Source organism: Ciconia boyciana, chromosome 1, assembly GCF_034638445.1.
Source record: "Ciconia boyciana chromosome 1, ASM3463844v1, whole genome shotgun sequence".
In the NCBI taxonomy this organism is placed as follows: Eukaryota; Metazoa; Chordata; class Aves; order Ciconiiformes; family Ciconiidae; genus Ciconia; species Ciconia boyciana.
The window spans coordinates 79,260,051-79,284,947 of NC_132934.1; the positions used below are offsets into that span (position 1 = coordinate 79,260,051).

General features: G+C 40.9%; 1 protein-coding gene and 1 long non-coding RNA gene across 5 annotated transcripts in view; both read right to left on the bottom strand.

Annotated features, from left to right (window-relative positions):
• KIAA0930 (KIAA0930 ortholog) overlaps window positions 1-24,897 on the bottom strand; it is a 75,358-nt gene that overhangs the window by 43,116 nt on the left and 7,345 nt on the right. The gene's annotated exons all lie outside the window — the stretch shown is intronic.
• LOC140649037 (uncharacterized) lies at window positions 17,296-23,997 on the bottom strand. The gene is made up of 3 exons (XR_012041447.1): window positions 23,986-23,997; window positions 22,790-22,907; window positions 17,296-17,316 (listed from the first exon to the last, which is right to left on the bottom strand). It is a non-coding gene; the product is annotated as an uncharacterized lncRNA (long non-coding RNA).

Consider the following 24,897-nt stretch of genomic DNA (forward strand, 5'->3'; position numbering starts at 1 on the left):
CATTACCAAACGAGAGGCCCTCAGAGCACACCCCTGCAGCACATTCCTCTCTCGTGGGGCTGGGGCTGGGGCTGGGAATACTGAGGCTGGGAAAGGAGCACCTCCACTGATGCCAGCTGTAATGACATAGCACAGTGAGAAGTGTGCTTTTGCAAGCACGCAAGTCCTAAATCTGTCAGAAAAGATGACATATACTTTCAACATAAGTTTTCCTGGCAGAACTCAAGCTAGAAAAGGAAGGCATCATGGTAACAGCAGTGACACGGACAAGGCAGATGCCACAGATTAAACGTCCTGCTCTGCCACAGACACAACCCTCCTCTTTTCCTCACCCTAAAATTGAGGTAACTCTTCTCCTACCACATCATGTGTTTCACACACACAGCCATTAACATAATATGAAGAGGATAAGCAGAATATAATTAAAGATGAGAAAAATAATTTTGTAACAAATACAGCACACACTTCTTTACTAATAGACAGTAATTTACAAGGAGGATGGATAGAAGCTCATTTGAAGTTGAATGAAGAACAGTCTAAACCAAATAGAAGTGTTGCTGCTCTCCCCTTTCTTTCCATGGGCACTTTAAGAATATACCCTCTATCATGCTTTCAAACTTGCACACATATATTAGACTTTTTTACAGCAATATAACCGATTTAAACCTTGGCTTCATAGCATATCTGTGAAGGAGTTGACAAAATTTGAGCTTCAAGCATTGAGTCATCAATGTTAAAAGGCTGAGAAAAACATTAGGCCAATTACTCTTACAGCTGCTGTGCTGTATTTAGTCATTTGCCAATAGATGATATCACCTCTCTCATATTTATCACCTTCTCTAAGCACAACTAAATTGTAGGCATCATTACGAACCCCAGAATCAATATGCAGCTTCAGTACACACCTTAAATTTAAAGCCTGTTCACACCAGATAATTGACTCAAAGGCCTAAAATAACATGAGCCAGAAGCTGCCGTTTGGATCAAAGACAAATGCAGTCCTCTGTGTGGAGAGGGAAAGATAAGCACATTTCTATGTTCAGGAATAGACTATAAAGTCTTCCATGAAGGCCTGTGAACAATTCCATGAAATAATAGGTCCAAAACACTTGAGATTCACAGAAACTGAGCTCATTTTCAACTGATAACTTCCATTTCCTAAAACACAGAAATGACTCAGAGCTGACTAAACAGAAGTTGTGCTTAAGCCTTATGCTGAACTAAACAATAGCGGATAAAAATGTAATTCTGTTCTGAAGATCACAGTTTACCCTATCCAGCAATAGTTTCCCTCCTATACCACAGAGCTTTAACTTTGAAACTCTATAAAAGTCAAGCCACGGTTGTAGCAATGCAACTTCATGGTCCATACTTGTAAAGCACCTGTAAATCACATCACATACCTATCCTCTACTTGCAAAGTGATGGAATTTTATCACTCTGGAAAAAGGGAAGGAAAATGCCACAATGTAACAAACTTTTGATTCAGAGGACTGAAGTATAACCTTCAAGTATATTTGACATTCCCTAGTGATGGCTCTCCACTGCCCCATGCTCCTCCTGACCTCTCAGACTCTCCCCTAATACAATGCATTTTCATTCATATGATTAGATAAAGACTTTGCCTAGATTCTGAAGTTTTCTCTTTTATCCACAGAGGCTATACAATCAGGGTCAAGACTGATGCATCAAGGGACATCCATCGCAGAGATGGCTTTTAGGAGGTATACGTTCCCTGCACCATAAGCATATCCCTATCTAGCCACTTGCTCTTTCATTGGATGGGATAGATTTGTACCATAAATGTCAAGACAGAAGGTTTTGGTTTCAATATAAGCACAATTTCCAAACATCTAAACAGCAGACACTTCACAGACAGTTTATCTTTGTTACCACGATTTACTACCTTCTTCAACATAGCATGCATGTCAACTACAACCAGTTTCCTGTCTCCCTGGAAAATATGAAATAGTTCATTTATATTGCAGCATCAATTTGGGTATCATAAACAAGCTCTTCCTTTCTGCCTAGGAGAGAAAATAATTCATGCAAATTAAACTTTCCCAATATCTCCTAAGGTTGTTAGGAGTGCATATTCTTCCCAACTAAGAATCATCCACAAATAATTTTGATGCCACAAAATGTACCTCATCAAAATATCCAATAGAATGGAGATAGACAAGAATCAGACAACGAAATTTACATCCATCATTTAGGTAAAAGTTCCTTCTTTTGTGAAGGGTCTGCAGAAAATAGTACAAGGTATTAACACAGAAGACATTTCTAATATTGACTGTGTTTGCTTGCATTCCAACAGCATGAAAAGACAGGAATAACAATTTCCAGAGAAATAATCTGTTCCAAGATTGACACAGATTTCAGCCTAAAATTTAGAGCAACACAGCCCATAAGACATTAAAAAAAAAATAAATTAGTTTTGTTCTTTTCCTAACATTTTTTTGTTTTAGGAAAACACCAATGCCATGTTTCTGGAAAGGGCCTAGAGAAACCTGCTTTTTAATAGCTACAAATTGAAGGCCAAATCCTGAATTCACTGAACTTGACCATTAAGCTTGTAAGGGTGCAAACTTAATAATAATGTTGGTTATCCATTGCCTTGGCTCTTACCCATATCAGTAAGACAGGGAGGAAAATTCTGCATGTTGAGGGATCAGTTCTCAGTGCTCCAGTGCTACCAATTACCCCCAATTGTAAAAAAGAACAATTAACATTATATGCATCAACAATAAGCAGATGTTCTACACCTTTTGACACAGAAAGCTTATTGAAATTAGGCTTCAAAGTGGTACTTTCTGAGCTTTTCAGGTCAAATATTACAATGATGAACTTAGCAGCACAGACAGCATATAAATACTGTTACATGACGAAGAGTGATTATTTCATGAATAAGGACCTACAGGTCCCATTAAATCACTTGAAGAGACAGTGACCAACTTCTCTTACATGACAAAAAATTCTGAAGACATTCAAATGTTTCAAGACCCATATCATGTAATAATGCACTGCTTTCAGTGAAATCAAAGATACTACTTTTTTCATACTAGCGTTAAAAAGTGTTTGCCAACAGGTAGGTATGGGATAACCCACTGCATGCCCAAGTCTCACCGTAATGCTTAGCAGCTGGAGCTTGTGCTGCATCTTGGAACATGAAGATTTTTGTCCTTTCTAGAACCTTGGAATTACCCTAATTCACCTCAATAACTTGGGAAAAACATCTTATGAATATAGGAATTCCTCTCTGAACTCAGCAGGTTCCCAGACTTAATTAATTAATTTTGATAGAAAAGAGCTGTGTAGTTTTGTTTTTCTTTGGGGGGGAGGTGTTGTGGGTTTTTTTTAAATAGTTCATAACATATAGAGCTAATTTTGATGAGGGGAATAATAGAAAAAGTGGTACTGCTAATTTCAAAGCTTTCACTTTGCCACTTCTGGAAAAAACACATTGAAAAATAGCCAGCTAGAACATTCCTAGAAGAAGATAAAATTCCTCTTGCAGCTTACAAGAAACAAGTGTATTGTCATAGGGATGGATTAGCAATATTAGCTCCTGGTTACTAATAACAGGTGGTAAATGTGTAATTTCCAGGGCAATGACCATGAACAAACACAACTAATTTTAGAGTACAGCCAAAATATCCTCCAGGTGGTTTTGCTACAGATAGCCATTTGCATATTGACACAAGCAAGTGCAAGCTGAGCACATACTAGGCTTCTCAAAGACAACAAAACACACTTATCATGGGAAATGGTAATATTTTAAAAACACATCTAACTTAGAAATCCAGATCCCATTTCCAAGCACCTGCAAGCACTTGAGGTGTAAGTTTCATGGAAATTCAAAGGACTTGGGTTTCTAAGTGCCATTTTATTACGTGACATTATTATTGTTATTAATATTATACACATTTCCCTCTGCTCTATCCCTTGGCTTTATTTCAAAATTCCCATTGTATGTCTTCTTTTCCCTGGGAAGACACACAACAAATAGAAAAAATCAGGATATCAAAACAGCTAGCTAAGAGAGAGTAGATAAATGCATATAATCTTTTAAAACCTGAACACATTCATGCATGGAATCTGGAAATTAATACTTTCTCCCCTTCCAAAGCCCTGAATTTCTCCATTAAATATGATTTATTTTAAGCTTTTTTCCATAAAAAGAAATTAACAACTTTTTCTCTTTTTAAATGCAAACAAAAGCATCTGGGATGAAAATGAAGGACTAAATCAAAAGAAGGGAAAGGTTACTGGAAATGCTAACAGATCTACTGAGCCAAGACAAAGCCTACCACAAGTGATGCCAGATTTTGCAAGCTGCCATCATTAGCAGAATTGGTGTAAATTCTAGCCCTATTCTAGTAGCTACATACTTAAAATATGTCACTTAAGAACAGAAGGTAATAACAGACAACTATTATCACTATAGCAAATTATTATCACTATAGCAAATGACCAAAAATGACCTTTTGAATGTATTATGTTTAATACACTTCCTCTGGCTACAAACCAGGAATTTCAAATGGACTGTGATTTATTGCAACCGCATGTGGAGAATGGGAGTGACGACTGAACAGTAAATACCTACATCACAAGATCAAACTAGAGTTGAGAAGTCTTGAATGTTTTATAAAATGTAATGCAGAAGACATGCACGAAATAGCTCTTTCAGCAAACAGGCACATTTCTTTAAAAAAAGCACTCACAGCTAGCAAGCAGTAAAAAAAAAAAGATAGATATAAACATCCTGGTAGAATAGGATTATGTCTTATAAATCCTTACATCCATATATTTCAGGAGAAAAAAAAGCTAGTTTTAAAGCAAACAGCTAACTGAAGGTAGCAGTTATAATTTTGCTCTCCAATGCTAACAAAAGACCACACCAATCTACTTTCAGCTGCTAACTTTCAAATCTTACTTTCTCATTAAAACCAACCATGCAGAACGAAAGAAACAAGAGCACTTCAAAGCAATGGGTAGCACAAAGGAGAGCTGCCATCACGGCTAGGACTGCATCGCTCACCGATGCTTTGCTTTGGCTTCTGCTGCAGGCTATTTTGGCTATCCTGGGAAGCTGCCCAGTTTCCTCTCAGGAAAATGGGGTAAGGGATGCTTTCTCTTGTGGTCAGCTTTGCTTCTTTAAGTTGAAAAAACACATACAGCTGGTTTTTTAATTTTGTTTTTCCTTTTCAAGTCTTTGTACTTCTTGAGCGGTCTCTGAATTCTCCACTAGTATACTAATACACACAATGAAAGCTATGCTGACTAAAAAAACCAAGATGAAACTGAAACGTGCCCCATCCCTACTTTAGTCCCATTCTGTAAGCTTTAAAATACTATTTCAAGACCTCATCCAGCTCTTTCTACTCGACACTTGCGTAGATGTCAGTAACTGCACAACATGCCAAGTTAAGGCGTGTGTACGTGGGGATGCTTGCATGGTCTGCCACTGGCTGGTAGGACGTGCTAATACTGTTTCCCATTCACAGCATAACAGTGATACCAGAATTACATGCCAGCTCTTCACAGTCTCTTACAGCTCTTCACAGTATCTTAAAATTCCTCACACTCAGGCCGGAAAGGATACAAAAGGATATCCTTCCTGCCTTTTTTCTTTTTTTTTTTTTTCCCTTTTTCTTTTTAGCCTTCTAGCTGTGAGACTGGGCCAGAACCAAATTTCCTTTCCAAACTTAGTATGCATAACTGCTCTGATATCTAAACCCTACTGAGATTTTATTGAACACTGCTTGAATGTTACCTGGGCCTACTTCAAGAAAAGACGAAGCAGAGTATGAATAAAATAAAAACTGTGGTGACATCAACAAGCAGGGAACTGACAGGGGAGAGCCCTCAACACAAGCCTTTTTACCAAGTACCAAAAGTAGACGACACAGTGCACAGCAACATCTATTGTGCTGATAAGCTGCCCTAGAACCAGCGTAACTTACCCTCAGTGAAAGAAGCAAAACAGGGTACAACAGAAACAATAAAAAGGAAGGGGAACACATTCATCTTATATCTTCTAACCTCATTTTGTGGTTTTTCTTCCCATAAAGCCCAGATTTGTGGCACCATCACAAAGTGAAAACTGCCTTCATTTACCCTCCGTGCATACCAACATCCAGCTTCCTCTGGTATTTGTATCACCTGAGACCATGGACCAAACCACAGATATTCTTGCATGTTTTGGGGAAAATATGGCATCTACCATCAGGCTTTGAATGCCATTTTGACACAAATACTTCTGGCTACGTGGAAGGAATGCATTTGTCGAGTCAATTGTTCTTAGCCAAACACCACTAAGATTCAGAACATCTGAAAGATCAAAGCAAGAAAAAAAAAGGGGGAATTTAGTATTAAAACCCATAAATACATAACTATTATTCTAGTCTTTCAACATAGCTTAGAAATGCCAGGCATTTCCCTGAAAGGCATGTGCTGAGCAGACAAGAGAAATGAATTATTTCTGTTTTTGCTAACAAAGACCCCAACTTTTCTTGCTTCTGGTGAAACAAGAACTTCATTCCATTAGAGAATACACCTAAGCAGATGTAGCTGAGTGAGTGGCTGGTGTTTGGGGCACATAAGGCAATTGGAAGAAAGAAAAGGAGTATGACAGAGTAGGGATAAACAGCTTCCAATTTGCTAAAGGGAGAAGAGGGTGAAAAAAGAGTTACCACTGAGACTCAGCACTTGTGCTTCACAAATTAAAAACCTCAATTCATATCTGCTCTCCCATGCAGCTTTCTTTTGTGTAGGAAACCTGACATCTTGATACCTTTGACATATGCATTTCTTTCTGCAGGAAAAAGCCTGAGCTTTCTTCACAGTGTATCAGTTGTCAAGCTGTCAAGATGACTAACGTTCACATCACTGGCACATCACTATTGTTGTCCTGTTTAAGCACTAAAAGCATTTGTCAGAAATTTTCTGTCAAATTAAAATACAGAAAAGAAAATAGCAGAAATCATTGTGAAAGAGGATTCCCAGCTGGAGAAAGAAAAATAAAAATAAATCATGAGCTGATTACAAAATTATGTCTGCTCCAAATATTAACATGGATAATTGTAATACCTGGAATAAAAAAAAAAGTTATTCTTAAACCTGATGTGTCAGGAAGATAAATTGCCAGGAGGAAGACACTTCCATATGTTAGAATTTTGTACAGTTAGATGAACCTCTTGACTAAAATATGTAATGAAGAAAAGTGGAAGAAAAAACACAGCTTTCCTCTAGCACAGCACTTACTGAAAATAGCTTAGTGCACTATTTGGATCACAAATTTTTTCCTGGGATGAACTAAAGTTCAAAACCTGAACACTAGCACAAGTAGCCTGTGGATAGGAGGGAACACATGAAAGTATCACTTTTCCACCATGGATGCGCACAAGGCAACTCCAAATACACTTATACAATTTCTGTTGGAAAAAATTCAAAGGTTGTCATCTATGGCTAATGGTTCCTTCTTCTACCATAAATTACTGCCTTTGGAGCAGGAACAGCAGAACAGGTGTTGAATTTGCACCTCAACAGCTGTAGTTCAGAGTATTAACATGAACTAACATTGATTTGTTGTTTTTTTTTTCTTTTAAGTCTGCCAGGCTGTGAGCACCTGAGGAACAAACGCAGTGACCATTCTGCAACCTCTGCTATGGAGCCAATCATCTCCAGCAGACAGAAGGGTGGACACAGCTGGGGCTGGCAGCCTCTCAAATCCTCTCAGCATGAGTCTGCTGATCATCTACTACATGTCTTTTCACATTAATTCCAGGTATTTGTTTCCTAGAAGCCCAAGCCAGTAATCTCACAGATGAGTAGTACTTACGGGGGAGAACTGCCTTCTAGAGCTCACAGAAAAGACAGCAAATTAAAGGTCCTAAGCTAATAAAATAGACTCAATATTATCCCAGCAAGAAAAACCGAGATCTCTAGCTTAATACGTATCCAGAAAACAGCTGTAGATGAGCCAAGAAATCCATAAAAGGGTGTGTAACCTGGCTGCAATCAAGCAAGTATTGTTTTCAAGGAAATCCATACCTACACACTGTGCTATAAAGCTGTGTAGTTACAAATTCAGAAAGTCATCCCACAGCATCAGTGACCTCTTACCAAGTTTGTGGCTTGATACCAATCAAATTATCTGGAGAGAATTAGAATGGGAAGAAGTTGTCCCCTCTCTCCTAACAAAAGTGAGAAAGCAATTGGCCCCCTTTCCTCCTCTGGAGTCTGGGAAGATGAGCTTCCTTCCTCCTTTTCATTAGCTTCAGGGACTAAAGAACCTCATGGAGGTAAACAGAAAGGAGATCAGCAGAGAGTACCACTACAGATAAGCAGATATGGAAGAACTCAAAAGGGTTTTCTTATGTTGCTCCACGCAGCAGCATAAAGACTAAGTGTCTGAAAAAGCAGAAACTGCCTAATCAAAAAAAGTGCACCAATTGTCTTTTTTTCAGCCTTCAGGTGATTTTCAACATCCCCCCATCTCCTCCTCTTTGAGACCAGATTCTTTTATTCACTCCCTAGACATCACATTAGAAGCCCTGCCAGGTCCCTCCAGCCTCCCAAAACTCCACAAAGAACGGCCATGAACTGGCATGCTTGAGCACACATGTTCCCCTCCGATCTGTGCATCCACCTGCCACCAGAGATTTTCCAGTGCTCTGTCCCACCAGACAGGAATGATACAGTGTCACATGATGCCATCTACATCTTTTCCTGCTCAGGCTGCCAATCCTCTCTGTCCCTGTGGCTCAAGGCATCACAGGCACTTAGGTTCTCAACAATAATGGCAAAACTGTTTCAAAACCTGAGATAAGTTGCATTAAAAGCTTCATAAACAATTGCATGAAATCACTGTAGAAAACACATGACATAGCAACGAGGAGAGTTCTATAAAACAGTTTAAAGTAAGTTTACCATCATCATCTGTACTTGAACAAAACAGTTTAGAAAACGTATCATCTCCCCTTTGCCACCCCATTCTCACCAAACACTTTATCCTCAGGTAAGAGAGGAGGTAGGAAAGCCAAGCACTAGAAAATCTGCTTGAAGCCTGGCCAGGTCCCCCCGGAGCCTGGCCTGCAGGGCGGCCCGGCAGCGGCAGCACCAGGGACAGCGGCCCGGCGGCACCGTCCCCGCCCCGCCGGGGATAACCCCGGGGATAACCCGGGTAGGGGCACGGCTCCGGCTGCTCCCCGCGCCGGGGATACCCCCGGGTAGGGAAACTTCAAAGTCTCCTGGCCTGAACTCAAAAAGAACCAGGCGAAGCACACCGAGCTCGATGTAACATCCCAAGGACGCTGCTTATGCGGCATCTCTAAATCTATCAGAAAGGATGAAAAAGCCATACGTTTTCAAAAGTAAAAGTAACAATTTCAACCCACACATGTTGACTTTAACCCATATACATTAATTTCAGTCAATAGCTGTACAAGCAAACTCGGTTATCGGGGATACTGCACTTAACCAAGTTGTAACATTTTACAGACCTTTTGAAGTAGAAATGCACATTGGAAACCCTATTTTAGTCCCCAGTCTGAAATACAGCACCATGCAGGCTGCTATGAAGAAAGTTAACTCCACCCGAGCCAGATGCAGTACACGGGTCTGTCTGGTGAGATGACTCATGTGACATCTAGGCCAGACACCTCCAATATAAGCACAAGCCGTGGCAAGCCAAGCTGGGGGAAGGGCCTCCAAAGACACCAGAGGAGACCGACTGGTCAAACCAAGTGCTCAGGGGAGATAAGTTCAGGAAGCCCCTGCCTTCACCAACTGCCTGAAGCAGATGACCTGCGTGTGGGGGGGCTCTGGTCCAGGACAGTCCCACCCAACCCACCCCAACAGCGGCAGGACCTGTCTCGGTCACCAGCGGGACCCAGCGAGGGAGCGCTGCCCTCCTCCTTCCTGCTCCCACAGCCCAGGCCATGCCCAAGAGCAGGAAGCACAGCTACCACGCTGCTGGTCCCTGCTTGGCCTGTCATCCTTCTCTTCTGCCCACCACCATCGCTCATTGGTTTTACGAATCATAAAATTGCCATTTCTCCGCTACCGTGCATCAACTCAGAACCATCACTTGAAATGATCAGTTGCCCAAAGCTAGACCTGCAAATTAGTTAAAAACAAAAAACAACAAAAACACCCAGTGCTGTTCTAAAATTCTTGGTTTGAATACGACACTGAGTGAATTACTGCAAATAAGATCACTTCCCTGAAGACTGATTTTCACAAAGCAACTCCCTTCAAAACCAAGCTAGGGTTATTCCCACCACTTTGTTCTCACAGCTCCTCCCTAACAGTGCACCTGAAAAAGCTCTGCTCTGCTCTCAGTAGATGGGCTGCCACCTTTCCCCCACCATGCTGATTTTAAAGATTTGGCCAGGCTTTTTGGCTGAGAAATTTCTTTTATTCGTTCTTTAACACAGAGATGAATACAACAGGTACCACAACACAAGTTTCACAGTAGGCAAAGAAGTGTTTCTCTGCTCAAGTCATGTAATAAATAAAATGTACTTTTTTTTAAAGGTGAAATTAGATACATTCAAAAACTAGACACAAAGAAAACAAATCGAAGCTAGAACAAACAGGCTCTGCAAAAGGTGTTTCCTTCGCCCAGGGCACTGTCTTTGCCAAGGGGGTTGTATGCGCCAGGGGGACTGTCTTCACTCTACAGGGCTTGTTCCATCCCCGCAGATGAGCGAGAAGTCTCCTCCACCAATTCTGCCTGACAGGTGGCTGGCCATCCTTGCCAATCTGCCCATGCTCCACCAAGACACACGGGGAACCAGTCAACAGACCCGCTGGGCTGAGACCTCGGTGGCAGCAGCCTCTCTCCGCTCCCACTAGCGCCACCCCGCCAGTCCCTGGTGGGGAGCTGGAACCGGACTTGCTTGGGGCGGCTGTTTCTCTGCCCTTCTCTATGCAGCATGGCTACCCAGGCCACTCAGAGACGCAGACGCCATGCCGGCAACGCCACAGGACACAGGGAAGCGCTCCTCCAGCTCCTGGGCTGGGGGAACCAGAGAGCCGCCTCTCTCGCCTCCTCCCACCTCCGCGGTCGCTCTAGGAGTGCGAGCAACGGCCAGCAGCTCCCGACGTCACAGCCCAGGCCCCTGTGACACACCAGCCCCGCCGATGATGCGCCAGGGAGCAAAGGCTCCTGGGAAATGCCGCAAGCAGCCAATGGGGTTCCACATGCAAGTGAGCACGGTGACACTGGCCACCGGCACGGCCTCAGGCCCGGGCCGCGGGACCCGGGGGTTGCCAGCCAGACCCTTCTCCACGGCCTCTCCTTGGAGACCCCCTGCCTCCATGGCCCCTGGACAGGCTCCCGAGAGCACACAGCTCCCGCCATAACCTCCCCAACACCTTCTGAACCCCGCCGCCAGTTCCGGCCACGCCTGGCCAGGAAGGGAAGTCCCACGGGCAATGTCTACCCAGAAGCACCACGGAAACAGAGGCGCAGCGAAGAAACTCTCTGTTCAAGGCCTCTGGTGCAGGGCGAGGGTGAAGCCTGAACTCACCTGTACGAACCACAGAATCCACCTGGAAAAACAAACACAAAGTACCCATGGGCCCAACTGGCCCAAAAGCTAGTCCTGCGCCACCAGCCAAGAGACAAGGGAAGGACCTGGCAGGTGGCATCCCTTCTCCCGTCACACACAAGCGATCCCTGCCTCGGCCTCAGTGCCACTGACTGTGGGAGCCTAACACAGGCACGCATAGAACAAACCTGATGAGAGATTTGGTAAAGCAGCATTGGCTTCCCCTTCTGTAAGACGTCACGCTGAGTTTTATCACACAAGTTTCCCTACGCTGCCATCCTCCATCAAATCCCTTAGAGACCCCTATTTTAGAGACATTTCTGGCTCTTGCTAGAAGCCTTTGGGAAAGCCCCTGCAAGTGACTGGGGGATCACGACAACCGGCCTGGCTACCCAAGCATGGCAAGGGACTCTTCTGCAGGCTCTGCAGGGGAACTGCCAACACGTTGCTCCTCGACAGCTCAACAGCCACACAGCCTGCTTCTCCCCATCCCATTCCTGAAGCAGCTACAGGCAAGGAGGCAGGAACACCAAAATCCTTACCCCCAGTTGCCTTCCTGTACTCGAGCATTATGCCAGGGTTTTGTGTAAATCTGCCTTGATTAACAAGAAGGTTGGCTGCAGAACTGAATTACCAAAATCAAATAATTAAAGACAAGGATAGCTCGTGCTAATCTAACACGTGTACACAGATTTCCTAATAAATGTAATTATAGTATTTCTGTAATATATTTTGGGTCTTTCTTTCTACCTCCTAATTAGCCACTGGCAAGCAGGAAGAGGAGTGCAGACACAATCAATGCTGAGAGATCGGAGCACAGTTCTTCCATGAAGCTGCTCTCATCTGACTCAGTACCGCATTAGCAGAAAGGAGACATTTAGGTTGTTGATCTGTCAGTTATTTCTGATTTATTAACAGTATCCGTGATGATCTACCAAACACAGAGAAAGCACTGACTTCCTTCTCTTTGCAGACTTTTGCAAAATAAATACTTTGTACAAAGAACAGAAAAAGTGGTAATACATTTATTCCACCACTTCCTGCTGATTTTGTATAAAAGTGCTTAAATATAGTCCAGGCACCAAATTATATATACCTATTACCAGGTATAACTATTATCCTGACTTCTAGAGCAAATTTTTTTAGAGGTTGTCGTAATTATTCCATTTAAATGTTTATCACTAGAAAAGTAATTCCTACATTAAGCTTGTACGTCAGGTGCTGTCTTTTGAGTTATTTTGCTTTTTATGTTTAAATAATGTTTTTACTGAAGTTAAAGAAGTTGATCTTGCTATCCTACAACCATCTCGAAAACCTACAGTCTGTTCACCTACCTTTTCCTGCAGCTCCTACTGTTTTAACCTCTTCTCCTCCTCCAACAGAAACTGCCTCCCTTCTGTGCATCTAGACAGAAATTATACCAGACCACAGCATCTAGATTCATTAATATAATACCATGCAGTCTTTCCAGATACTGTACATTAATACTGTGTATAAGAACACAGTGATAGCACTTCTAGTCAAAGATACAAACCGTTAACGCATGTCTAATGCATTTAAAGACTTAATTCAGCCCCAATGTTACTACTAGGCTCAAAGACTTTTGGAAAGGGAAGAGGAGGGCAAAGGGCAAAGAAAATCCTGAAACACAAGTACCAATTCTACCATTTGCAGCACTCAGTTTGGGAAAGGGAAGGTCTCAGCAGGTTTTCAACAACAAAATACAGTACTTTGGGATAAAAAAAAAAGTGTAAGAGGTGGCTCTAGGTCACCTGGGAAAGACCCCAAGGAAGGAAAAAAAAAAAAGGCAACCAAAAGAGGTTCTGGCCTTCCAAACCTCCCCAGGGAAGGAATACAAAGTAGAGGGCAAAGCAGAGAGCAGGGCTTAACAACTCAGCAACTGAAGGGTCTTTTTCAACATTTATTTTAAGGCCCAAAAGTTTCAGTACTTTCTCAGTAGCGAAGCGAGGGGAATAAAGGCACAACACTTCTACACACCTAAATCATAAGAGAAAAGACTCTAATCAGAAGGAGATAAAACAGTGGGGAGCAGAGTCAGATAGCTATAACCATAGCCCCTGACCATTTTGGAGGAGCTCTTTCACATACTTAGACACTAAGTTCAAAAAGAAGCATTCCCAAATTATCCCGTTTTGTACAGGGGGCATGAAAACTTAGATGATCTCACTTTCAGGATTGCCTGCATAACATTACTGAAAATTCAACTTTTGCAAAGTTGACCAAAAAAAAAATAAATCCATGGACTTCAAACAAACCTCATAAACACATTAATGGAGGGATTGAATGCAGCATGCTGCCCTTTATATGAATCCAAGATTTTACTGAAAAAGTTAGCATTCCAGAAAAAAGCTCAAGTCAAAAACCACCAGAAGAGTGTTGTCTCCCCCTGTTACCAACTCTTTTGGTTTGAGTAAGTCACTTAGCAGCCCTGCTTGACTCTATTCCATCTGTCAGGATGAGGCAATATTTTCTTCCTGTCAGGGAGACAGATCAGTTCATAAAAAAAAAAATCCTCCAAATATTTCATTTGTAGTTAGAGAAAGACATGCTTTAAGCTATTCTTTGTCAAAAATGCTCTCAGTTTTGTAGATTATGACTCCAAAGCAGCATAAGCATAGATGAGCCTAAGAGCATCAGTGGAAACATAGGAAAGATACCAAAGATCTATTTAGACACGTGTTATCAACATAATTTGTCATCAACTGTCTAGAACTACCTCTTTGGGTGTACTGACAAGACACAACAAAATTGCAGTTTAACCTCTTCCTAAACCAGCTCCATGCCAGTACCTTTATCTGCCTTGGTTAATTAAACAGTGACAGAAAAGAGCTTATTTTTGTTATCTGTTATTAGCTGCTTGGGATTAGCACTGGGGTATTATTCTGTGGCACAATTTCTTACATTGTGTTTAATGATCAAAGTTATGTATCCAGTAACTCTACAAAGTTACTACAAGAACAGCATAGAAATAGCACAAAGAAGCTAAATTCAGGTAACTGAGAACTGTAAAGTATGAAATTAAAGAAGAAATACTTCAAATTCTTTCTGTATTAAGCCATTACCTAGTGAAATGCTATTACAGGACATTCCTGATGAGGAAATCCCTTGGAGAACATTTTTCTTTCAATTCCAAGGAATACAAAATCAGCACGTGAGAACTGTGAGTCAAGACCAAAGGTTGTTTATCCCAGTACCATGCCTTAAACAGTAGGCAACGTAGATGGACAGGGAGGAATAGACAACAGAGGCAGGAATACATTACCTTTCTCCTCAGTACCCTCAGAGCTCCCAATGGTTCCCAGGTCAGTGACCTTCTGTGCCAGAGACCTGTGTATGTGGCAGCTCCCACTGCATCTCTGTTGTACTCACCTGTTCATGCTCTCCTTGGACCCACATAAGCTTTTACAACCTACAACTCTCTGTGACCATGAACCCCACAGCTTTTGCCATACATTGTGTGTTTTGGGTTTGGTGGTTTTTTTTGTTACCTACCAATTTCCAATTTTACGCAATGGCTTTCTTCACAGGACAATACAGTGAGCAATTACTGCCTATACACTGTATTCACGCCACCCACTTTACAAGTCTCCATTGCACACAAGATCCTTTTTCCACATTGATAAGTTCTAGCCTACCAGTTAAACATCCCCTGTATGGAAGCCATCCCCATAGCACCTCTGCTGCGCTTCTTTGAACCTTTTCATGTCTATAGTATTAAAGATGAGCATATGCCATGGAATCATTCTGTGGCAAAACACTGATTTCTACCCCTTCCCTCATAACTTCTAACACCTGACTTCCTCTTTTGACTGCATTGAACAGAGGAACTATTATGGAACTATTACAGCTCCAAAACCAGGTAATACCAACTTGTTCTGTGAACACAATGTTTGTAAATGAACTAAACCCAGTGGCAGAGTTTCTAATACAACCACTTTTTGGGCACATACATGCCTTTCAACAAAACCATCTCCTCTTCTTCCCTGCTCTTCAAATCTTCTCATTGCAGAGCTCTAGCACAACTAGAAGAAAGAATCTACCCTCATCCACAGCCAGCAACAACGATCAAGATTTCAAATGTGCTCTTGTACAACAGGACACATTAACAGGCCTAGAAGAGGGTATAACAGAGCCCACACAGGCAACACCTAAAATAGAACCATAGTATGAAATTGCACAGCTTTGTATTAAGGAAATTCAGGCCAGAGTTCTTTGGTTTGAACACCTCTATCAACAATATGTTAGGGCTCTTTTGCTGTGTTACAAAAAGGAAAGCTCAATATTGAATATGTTTTCATTTTCCAAGATTAAATTCATAAAAGCCCACTGCTTCAGCAACGGAAACAATTCCACCCACCTGAGGAACGGCCCTGGAACCAAAGAGCAATCAACCAACACATTTCTCAGTTGCCTCCTTACTCTTAAGATCTTGTACAGCTGTTTCTGAATTCAAACCATTCTTTTCTGCTATTTCCTGTTTTATTGAATTTCACCCAAGAGAGAAGTGATTCACAGAAGTTATCCTGAATGAGGCTTTAAGCACATCTATAATGTACAATGAAAGGAGAACAATACACAACACAAAGAGAAGTTCTTTCACGGACTGAATTGCTTTTTTAAGGTCAAATTGAGCACCTCCTTGTACAGAAAAGAGCAAAAAACCAGTAGAACAACTCCCATGAAGAGCTGTTACCTTGTGAGAGAAAGGACACTGTGGTTCAAATACTAGATTTGTTAAGCATGCTCTTGTAGTTTTGCTGTTTGGTTTTTTTTTCTTCTTCCTATTTTCTTATCAAACTAAGATTTTCTGCCCAGTACTCACCTCACCATTCTAGAGACCAATAACGCATCTTATCTACATCCTCAACTGCTTTCTAAAGTACTTCTGATCACCTCAGAAAACTTCAGTTTCTGGTACGCTTTAATTTCTGCTTTGTAAACATCGCATACCACCTGCCACTTTGATCACTTTTATCATATTTGTTTTCACTTTGTTTTCTCCCACTGAGAGGAACACAGAATGACCTTTGTAGAGGTCTAGCACGAGTTCATGTATTTTTTTAAGTCCTCAAAACATTTTTGTGGAAGTCACGTGAAGAGAACAACTTGGCTGATCCTGCAACTCATGCTAAAGTATATTCTAAACCTATGAATACCTGTACTTAGCAACACAAATATTAAGGTGACTGCCTATTTTTACATGACAGCCACATAATATCATATACTACAGCACTGTAAATGCATTTGATGCTGGCTGCCAAAATGCAATGGACATACAAAATCTTTGTGCAGTATTTTGGAAGACCACTAACAGTGACAGAGAAGGGTATAACTGAATACGCCTGAGTTTGAAAACTAGCCACAAAGTTTGGCTGGAGTTTTAGAGCTTCCTCAAATTTGGACCCTCTTTTGATTCCTCCCATCCTGGAAAAAAAAAAATCTTGCTTTTTTGTTACTTTATTTCATGCAAGTAATGATAATATCAAAGGAAAACAACTGTTCGCTTACACAAAAGCATCAAGAAATCTCAGTGCTTGGACCCTAGGCACTGTGGTTTTCTCCTTAATTTTTCTTGGGATGGTTTCTGTATTACTCAGAAGAGGAAGGTCAGGGAGACCTTACTTTCTCTCATCCACATTTGTTTCAATTCTCCATTTCCATTTGCACTTGTTCTTCTCCCACAGCAGAAGATTGCTGCATATCATCATGGCTGAGAACACAAACACAAACTCCTCTAGAAAAAAAAACCAACTGTAAAACATATTCTTAAAGTTCACGCCTCTTCCTGTCAGTCTTCTCTCTTCTATTACTACATACATGGTGGAAACCATCATTTTAGTTAATACTTAACATGGAATCAAAGCCCACAGGATTTAAAAGCATAAACCACTGTGCACCATCTACAGATATCCACTTTGAAAAAGTGGCATTCAAACTGAACCGTAAATAATTTGAGAAATATTTTCCGAGACAGAGCAACCCTAGATGTTACATTTAGAGAGAAATACTTAAATATCATATGTCAGTATGAAATACCAAATCGAAACAGCACCTTACAGGCATCTGCCAGTTTACTTTAAATATCTAATCATAGCAAGGGTCAACACAATTGACAGGATACAGTTAACTTTAGTGCACAGAAATAATAAACTCATTTTCATCCAACAGTCATCAGCTACTTTGCTGTACTTCAGCCTCCCATAGCACGTGGTAGTTCAGTTCCCCAGAAGCTGCATCCAAACCTCGCTCAAACCCATGTGCAATTCCATGAAGGACTGAAGCATCACTTCCACAGATTTAATTTATTCATGAGGATAACACCACAGGAATCACCTAGTTATGCCTTTCACATAAGAAACTAATGCAAAAAGCTTCTATGTTTCCTAACTGACATAACTGTGGGAATTTAGTGCAGGTGTAACCATCCTCCTGTAACAGAGGCAACCTTGATTCCACTGGATGCAATCACTTAAAACCCAGTGGAGGAAGGACAAATGGTTACACATTCCCTACTGCTGCTTCTAGGATCTACCAGCAACAGTCCCAAATTTTCTAAGACCTAAATCCAATCTGGGAAGATCACTTGGTAACTTATGAATCATGCTGGCACAGCTGGAGTGCAGAAACTTGTCTGTAACAGGACAAATGTGCATTTTCAATGCCACATATACATGCTATTTTTGTTCTCTGCCAAAGCAATCACTCTGATCAAAGACTGCTAGTCCTGTAAATTTGTGACATCCAATGTCTCTATTTTCACACTTAATAAATACCACTCCCAAAGCACTATCTGAGAGACTATTGTGGTAGATCAGGTAAAACAAGCAAATGGCATTGTGGAAGAACTGCAGCCTTACAAAACTACCTAGTGTGTGGTTGTTACTGATGTTTTAATGTATGTACCTCCCCTAGCATCTTATCTTTGCTGAGGGCTCCATGATGGCAGAAGGAAGGAGTAATTTTTACAACAGCAGTTTGCAGGGAAGCAGAGCTATTTCCTACACATGCCTACTATCACACACTGGTATTTTCCAAATTCAGTTTCTTTGTTCTAACTAGAAACATTGGCAGCAGCTTTCTGAGTGAGCACTTGGCAACTTCACACTGCAAGCTGTAATTCTCACTTACCTTGTAGACCACAAACCCACTTGCTTTTAGAAGCTGACAACCACCACTTTCACCCATCTTGTGGCCAAGATCGAAAAAAAACAAAGCTGTTTGGCACTGCATCTCACAACTGGGTGTCCAACTTGACACGCATACATAAGACGACTAATCTACAGAAGGAGATACTTCTTAAAAAAACAAGGCCTTTAAAAAAATCCCACTTTGGGTTGCTTTCTAAAGTCTTCAGGCTAAAGCAAAGTGGTACTTAATGTTATGTCCAACAAATTGAATATCTTTGCCAGTGCCTAGATACTTCAGTTAATTAGGCAGCACTCCCTTTAGCATTTCCATTATCATTAACACAGGCTTCTAAGGTAATAAATATAGTTGTTTAGCTAAAAATAAAAATGAAGCATGTCTGCCCACTCACATACATCCCAGTGAAACCTCCTCTTACTGCAAAAGCAGGCCCCTCTCTTTAAACAAACCACATTCATATAAGGAAGAAAAATGTTTCCTCTTACAGCTTATCACTCACTGTGAAACCATCAAAGGGGCAAGAAACGAGTCCAAGGCCAGCCTGTAGGCACTGCATGTAGCTTGCAGAACTCCAGATCTGGAGACCATCAATCCCCTTGATGGCACACCAGCCTTTTGTGCTGCAGGCTTCTTGTATGTGTGAGGAAAGGTATCGTTCCTTGACAGCCCCAAGTAAAGCACAAGATTTTAATTTAGTCCACAACAGAACAATTGAAAACAAGAAAAATTGGCTCTCTGGGGAAATGGTCATTATTGGTTAAAAGAGAGAAAGGAAAAAAAAAAGAAGGAATTTTAGTAACATCTGTGACATACTAAGTTCAGTCAGAAAGAATCCAAAACAACTGCCCTAAAGCCAGCAGCACCCTACTCCTTAAGACAGAGAGCAACTACTGCAAAGCTACTATTTAGTTTAATAAATGGAGATTTAGCCTACCATTAACACATTAGCTGCTGAAAACATGCCATCCCTTTCCATTTGTAACCAGCATCACTACTCCAATTTCTCCTCCAAAGAAGTGACTTGCACAGCTACAAAATCCTACAGATCTGGAAGGCTTACACATGGGTGTACTACAGTGACATGGCCCAAGGAATATGATATTGGACTAAATATTTAAAAGACTTCCTAGCTTTTTGCCTCCACCTTGCAACATGATTATGGTTTGACACTTCAGCTCTGTTTCTTCTGCCCTCCCTCCCCTTCCTAGGTCTCTCTCCCACATCACCTTCAACCAGCCACTCCCTCCAGACTAAAAAATAGTTAAGAAATATGGTTTATAAAACCCAAAAGTGTCAAAACCTTTATCTGTTGAGAAATCACTACCTCTATCTCATGACAGTTACAAGGTCTCAAGTAGGAACATGTGAGTTGAGAAAGAAAGGTCTTATTTAGAAAATTCTTCAGCAAAAGCACAAAGCAATGTCTTTTTCTGCTTTTCCCCACCACTGGGCTTATGAACACCCTCCCCTGTGATTTTGATTACATAGTTTACTACCTTTTGATGTTGCCACTAGAGTTTTGAAGAATATAAATCTTAATATTCTTCCATTCAATCATCAAAGCACTGAAGCATAGATCTTAGATCTGAAGAGACACATAAAGGCTTCAGATACAGTCACAGAAACTCCAATTTCCCCCTCTGTCCTTTTGTTTTCTATAAATTTTAGAAAACGTCCTCAACCTCAGGTTTAAGAGACAGTGACAAACAAGTACAAGGTAAGCATTACATTTTTAATTGCTGCATTTTTCACAGCATTTTGCTGAAGAAGAAACATTTGTGATTTCTTTTAAAGTTTCTTGCCAGGACAAGTAAAAAGAGGAAGGACATGCCTACACTTGATTTCCCCCTTTTGCCCCATTCAGAACAATACAGGATGAAAAATGTGAACCTGGAGTTTTCTTTATCTCTGGCAGGTACATGGAATAATTCAGGTTGGAAAGGACCTCAGAATTCAAGTTTTGACCCAAAACCCCCACAGACAACTCTGTGTTTACTGTTTTTCTTAATAAAGCAAAGTGTATGTTATTTATAGGCATTCATTTTGTTCAGATGGGAAACAAAGCCATTAAATCACTTAACACTGCAATATATGAACTGTCAGTCTTCCGTCTTCCTTGCTATTCCCATTTGCTCAATCTTTTTGACAAACCAAGGAGCTCAGGACTGAAAAGGACAGTCCATGCTGGACAGACCCACGCTTTCCCTGGTGAACTCCACTGTGGCTATGCTGTTCCACTCCTCCGGGATGTTGCTTACAGAGGGAGCTCTCAGATCCCACTCACCCTTTGTCCCTAAAATATTAGTAGAGTTGTCAACCATAGGAGAGTTTTCCCTCTGAGGTAACAGCTTATTATTTCCCAATAGCAGATGGGGAACACAGGTGCAAAGAGTGCCAGCAACTTGCCCAGAATCACAGAAGAAATCCACAGAAGAGCAGACACTAAATCCAGATCTCTTAAGTTCAGCATTAATGGTTGGTATATCCCTCCTCAGTGCATGCATACAGGGTTATAGACTTCAACTGTGTTCAAGCTTAGAGAGTGACTCATTCCTCCCCCTCCTGTAGTGCCAGAAACATCTAGTAAAAAGAACTAGGAATGATAAAACCTCAGGTTGACTAAGGACTCAAAGTCTCAAGCAAGCATCAGATGGATGACAGTCTTCTATACCCTGACAACACCTGAAAGTTTTCATGACAGTAAAATATCACTAGCTGAAGGTGGTGCTCCTGGCCATGCTACAGTAAGGATGTAAGGCAAACTGCCTCTTGTGCAGAGGATTGCACAGCTTCCAGGAACAGGACACCAGCCTTCTCAGAGTGCAACACCTACATCGTTAGTACCATCTACAAAAGCCAAATCATAAAGCCTCAGAGCAAAACATTAGAGTGAGCTTCAAGACAGGATTCCAAGCAAGTCCAAACTGTTAAATCTCTTTATATTGGAGAAACCTAGAAATGTTATTTTAGAAATAAATTCAAAACAGCAAAATTTTAAAAGTAGCAAACAGCATACTTTGGATCTTACATTTTGCCTGTTTTTTTACTTTTTCATCTTGGGCTTACAATCACTTTTTCCCCATTGGCTTCTAGGAGCAACTAGGCACACTCAAACATGGAACGAGTACTAAAGGCATCATTCTTCCATAAAAAAAGTAGTTTTATCTTGTCATAGGATCAATGCATTGAATTAAATATATATACACGTGTGTGTATAAACGAGTTAGCCTGACATTGCTGAACACAATAAAGTGAAAAATTTCATGATAATTATTCTGATCCTGGAACATTTTTAAAGCACTTGCATCCCTGAAGCACCTCATGTACACCTTTACATCTTTTGTTTCTTTTTTTAACTGAAAGGAAAAAAAGTTGCTTATGAAACACAATCCAGTATGAATCTGATGAGTCTGACTAAAGAACACAGCATAATGTAATCTATGCTTGTAATATCAAAGATCAAAGAAGAGGAAATTAGTTCCCCTTTATTCACATATAACATGGCCTACTAACAATTCACATAACGCTTTGACTAGAGTTTAGTCACCCTTGTTATGAAAAACATGGGTCATCCATTCAGTTCTTAATTATTTAGGCAGAATTAAACTTCTCATTAAAACCAAGAAAATTAAGTATTTAAGCATTCCTATGAAGTATATAAAAAGCTAGATCATGATTATTTAGGAAGCCACTGGGCTCACAAAGAGCCTTATCTCCAAGCGATGAGCTTGCTGCTTTGTTTCTGAAGTGATGAGCTCAGGCAATAACTAAGCAGAAGCAACCCTTATGAGGCAATAAACTCACCTCCTTAGGACTGATTACTTAAATCACACTAAACATCCTGTGTATTATTATGGAGTGCTGAGTTTTGTGGAAATTTAAAATCCACCTCTCAAGGCAGGTAAGTTTAAGGCAGGTAAGTAAACGTACTCCTTATTGAAAATATAACATTGCTACACATTCAAGAACTCCTGTATTTGTTCTCTGAAAACCAAATCTGGTGAAGTCTTTCACGACTCTTAGCAGAACACTATAAATACATTTCAAAACACTTCCCTCACCTTGATGATGTTTCAGCATCTCAAGGCAATTAAATCAAACTCTTCATAGTGCAAAGACAGCTCAAGCTCCACTGGCATTTTAATCCATCTCTGAAGTTCCTGCTGATCACATGGAGCCCTGTGAGACAGGACCAAGAATTCCCAACTCATTTCTTTTTTATCCAAGCTTGGTAGTTAGACATGCAAACAGAGATTGGAGCTAAAACTATCTATATTACTTCCAGATATAATCAGAAGTAATACATCTTCCACATCCATTTGATCAAGGGAAACACCTCCCAAGTGTTCAAAGGCTAAGTGCTGCCAATCTTCCCGCAGAATACATGCTGCAGCCCCAATGGATTGATAAAGTGGTAGCAACACCTAATGCAAATTTCCTGAAACTCAGAATCCAGGCATGGAGGGAGCCTCTGGCAATTACTGAATATAGGGCCTCTGTCCTCTGCGTGGTAGCTTACAAAAAGCTAGGTCGCTATTGAGCCATAAAGGTTTTCATCACCCCAACACTAGCATTAAAACCAAGGGCAGCCTCAGCCCGACTCACTGAGCACATCCTGGTTAAAGGGGAGAGACAGAAAGTCCAATAATGCAATTTCCCATGAGGGAAACCAGACACAGTCCAACAGATTAGGTGGCCTTAAATGCACTTCTGAACATCCAGCACACCATTGTACCTGGAAACACCCTGGAATGCTTCAAAAGTGGGCCTAACATGAAGGACTATTGATTGCCTGCCATGTGCTATGCTTTCTGACAGATCCAGTTGTAAGAAAGAAAATTATGCAAAGAATATTTTGAAACACCAGATACAGACTAAATACCAGTAGCCATTTCCTCATTCTGTGCTGGCAGGAAGGACACAGCCCCAAAAGGAATCGCTCTTCATGTCACAACATCCTATCTGCCTGCAAAACAGTACATTCACCTCAAAGGGATTTAACTTTGAGATCCCTAATGAAATATGTTTAAGAAACCCCCAGAGAAGGAAGATAAAGAATACTATTGTTTTCAGGGTTCAACTTCTGCGTAGTACTAGCACATAGTCAGTACTACAGTACTAGAGACCAGGCAAACCAAAATGACAAGAACTTCAGTTTTAAAGCCTTATTTCTAAAATGGGATTGCAGAAAACCCTATAAATCCATAGGTGTAGTATTCATGTCTTAAACAGTAAGAATTCAGGAAAAAAAAATTACTTCAGACTGTTGCTGCATCTGATTAACTTCAACAGTAGTTCTGTTGACTGAAGTGTGCCCAGGTTACTGCAACTCCTCTACAGGAGCAGTATGATGCTGTATCTGATGTTTCTGTATCCTGACTGTATTTTATTTCCTGCATCAAGAAAAGTAATCAATACATTATTTGGGATCACACACACAAAAAAAGAGCAACCTTGATTCACCCTGCTTAGCCCAAGGAGCTGCAAACAGACCAAAAGTAGCTTGTTTCACATTCTTTTGAATACCAACTGGAAGAAAGTAGCTTCACTATTCAGTGGGCTCCTGAGACCATGAATTGATTTTGTACAGACTTTCTCCTTACACCTTGTCATTCACTTCATGGTAATACTTTCAATGTCCGTGAGCTGCTACCCTGATGCTACTTAGCCCATTTACAAGGACAAGTAGATGCAACAATCATTACTAACTATTTAATTGCAGGGCTTTGTTTTTCCCGAAATGTAGCTGGAACATAAGACACAGTGTATTTCAACTGTTGAAAAGTTTGCATCCTCTGAGCTTTTTCTATTGATCATCATCCTGAACACAGACGATGAGAAGGGAGACCAACATGCTTCATCCTTCAGAAAATCCAATTTTTCTTTTCTTTGGAAAGAATCCAACCAGATATACTGTTAAATCCTTAGAAGATCCATCCTGAACTGTAAAGGTAAGCTGTATTTTAATCCCCAAGACAGACATCCCATCCATCTTAAAGTTAAAAACAGAACCCAGACTTCAAAATGGATTTGCAACTAGTACCCTATTAAAGATTTAGAGAGTATACTGCTAGAACAGCAAAACCAAACAGTTAAGGTATCAACTAGAACTACAGTATTACATACATAAGAGATGGGTGTTTTAAAGTACCCTGGCTATTCCCACTGT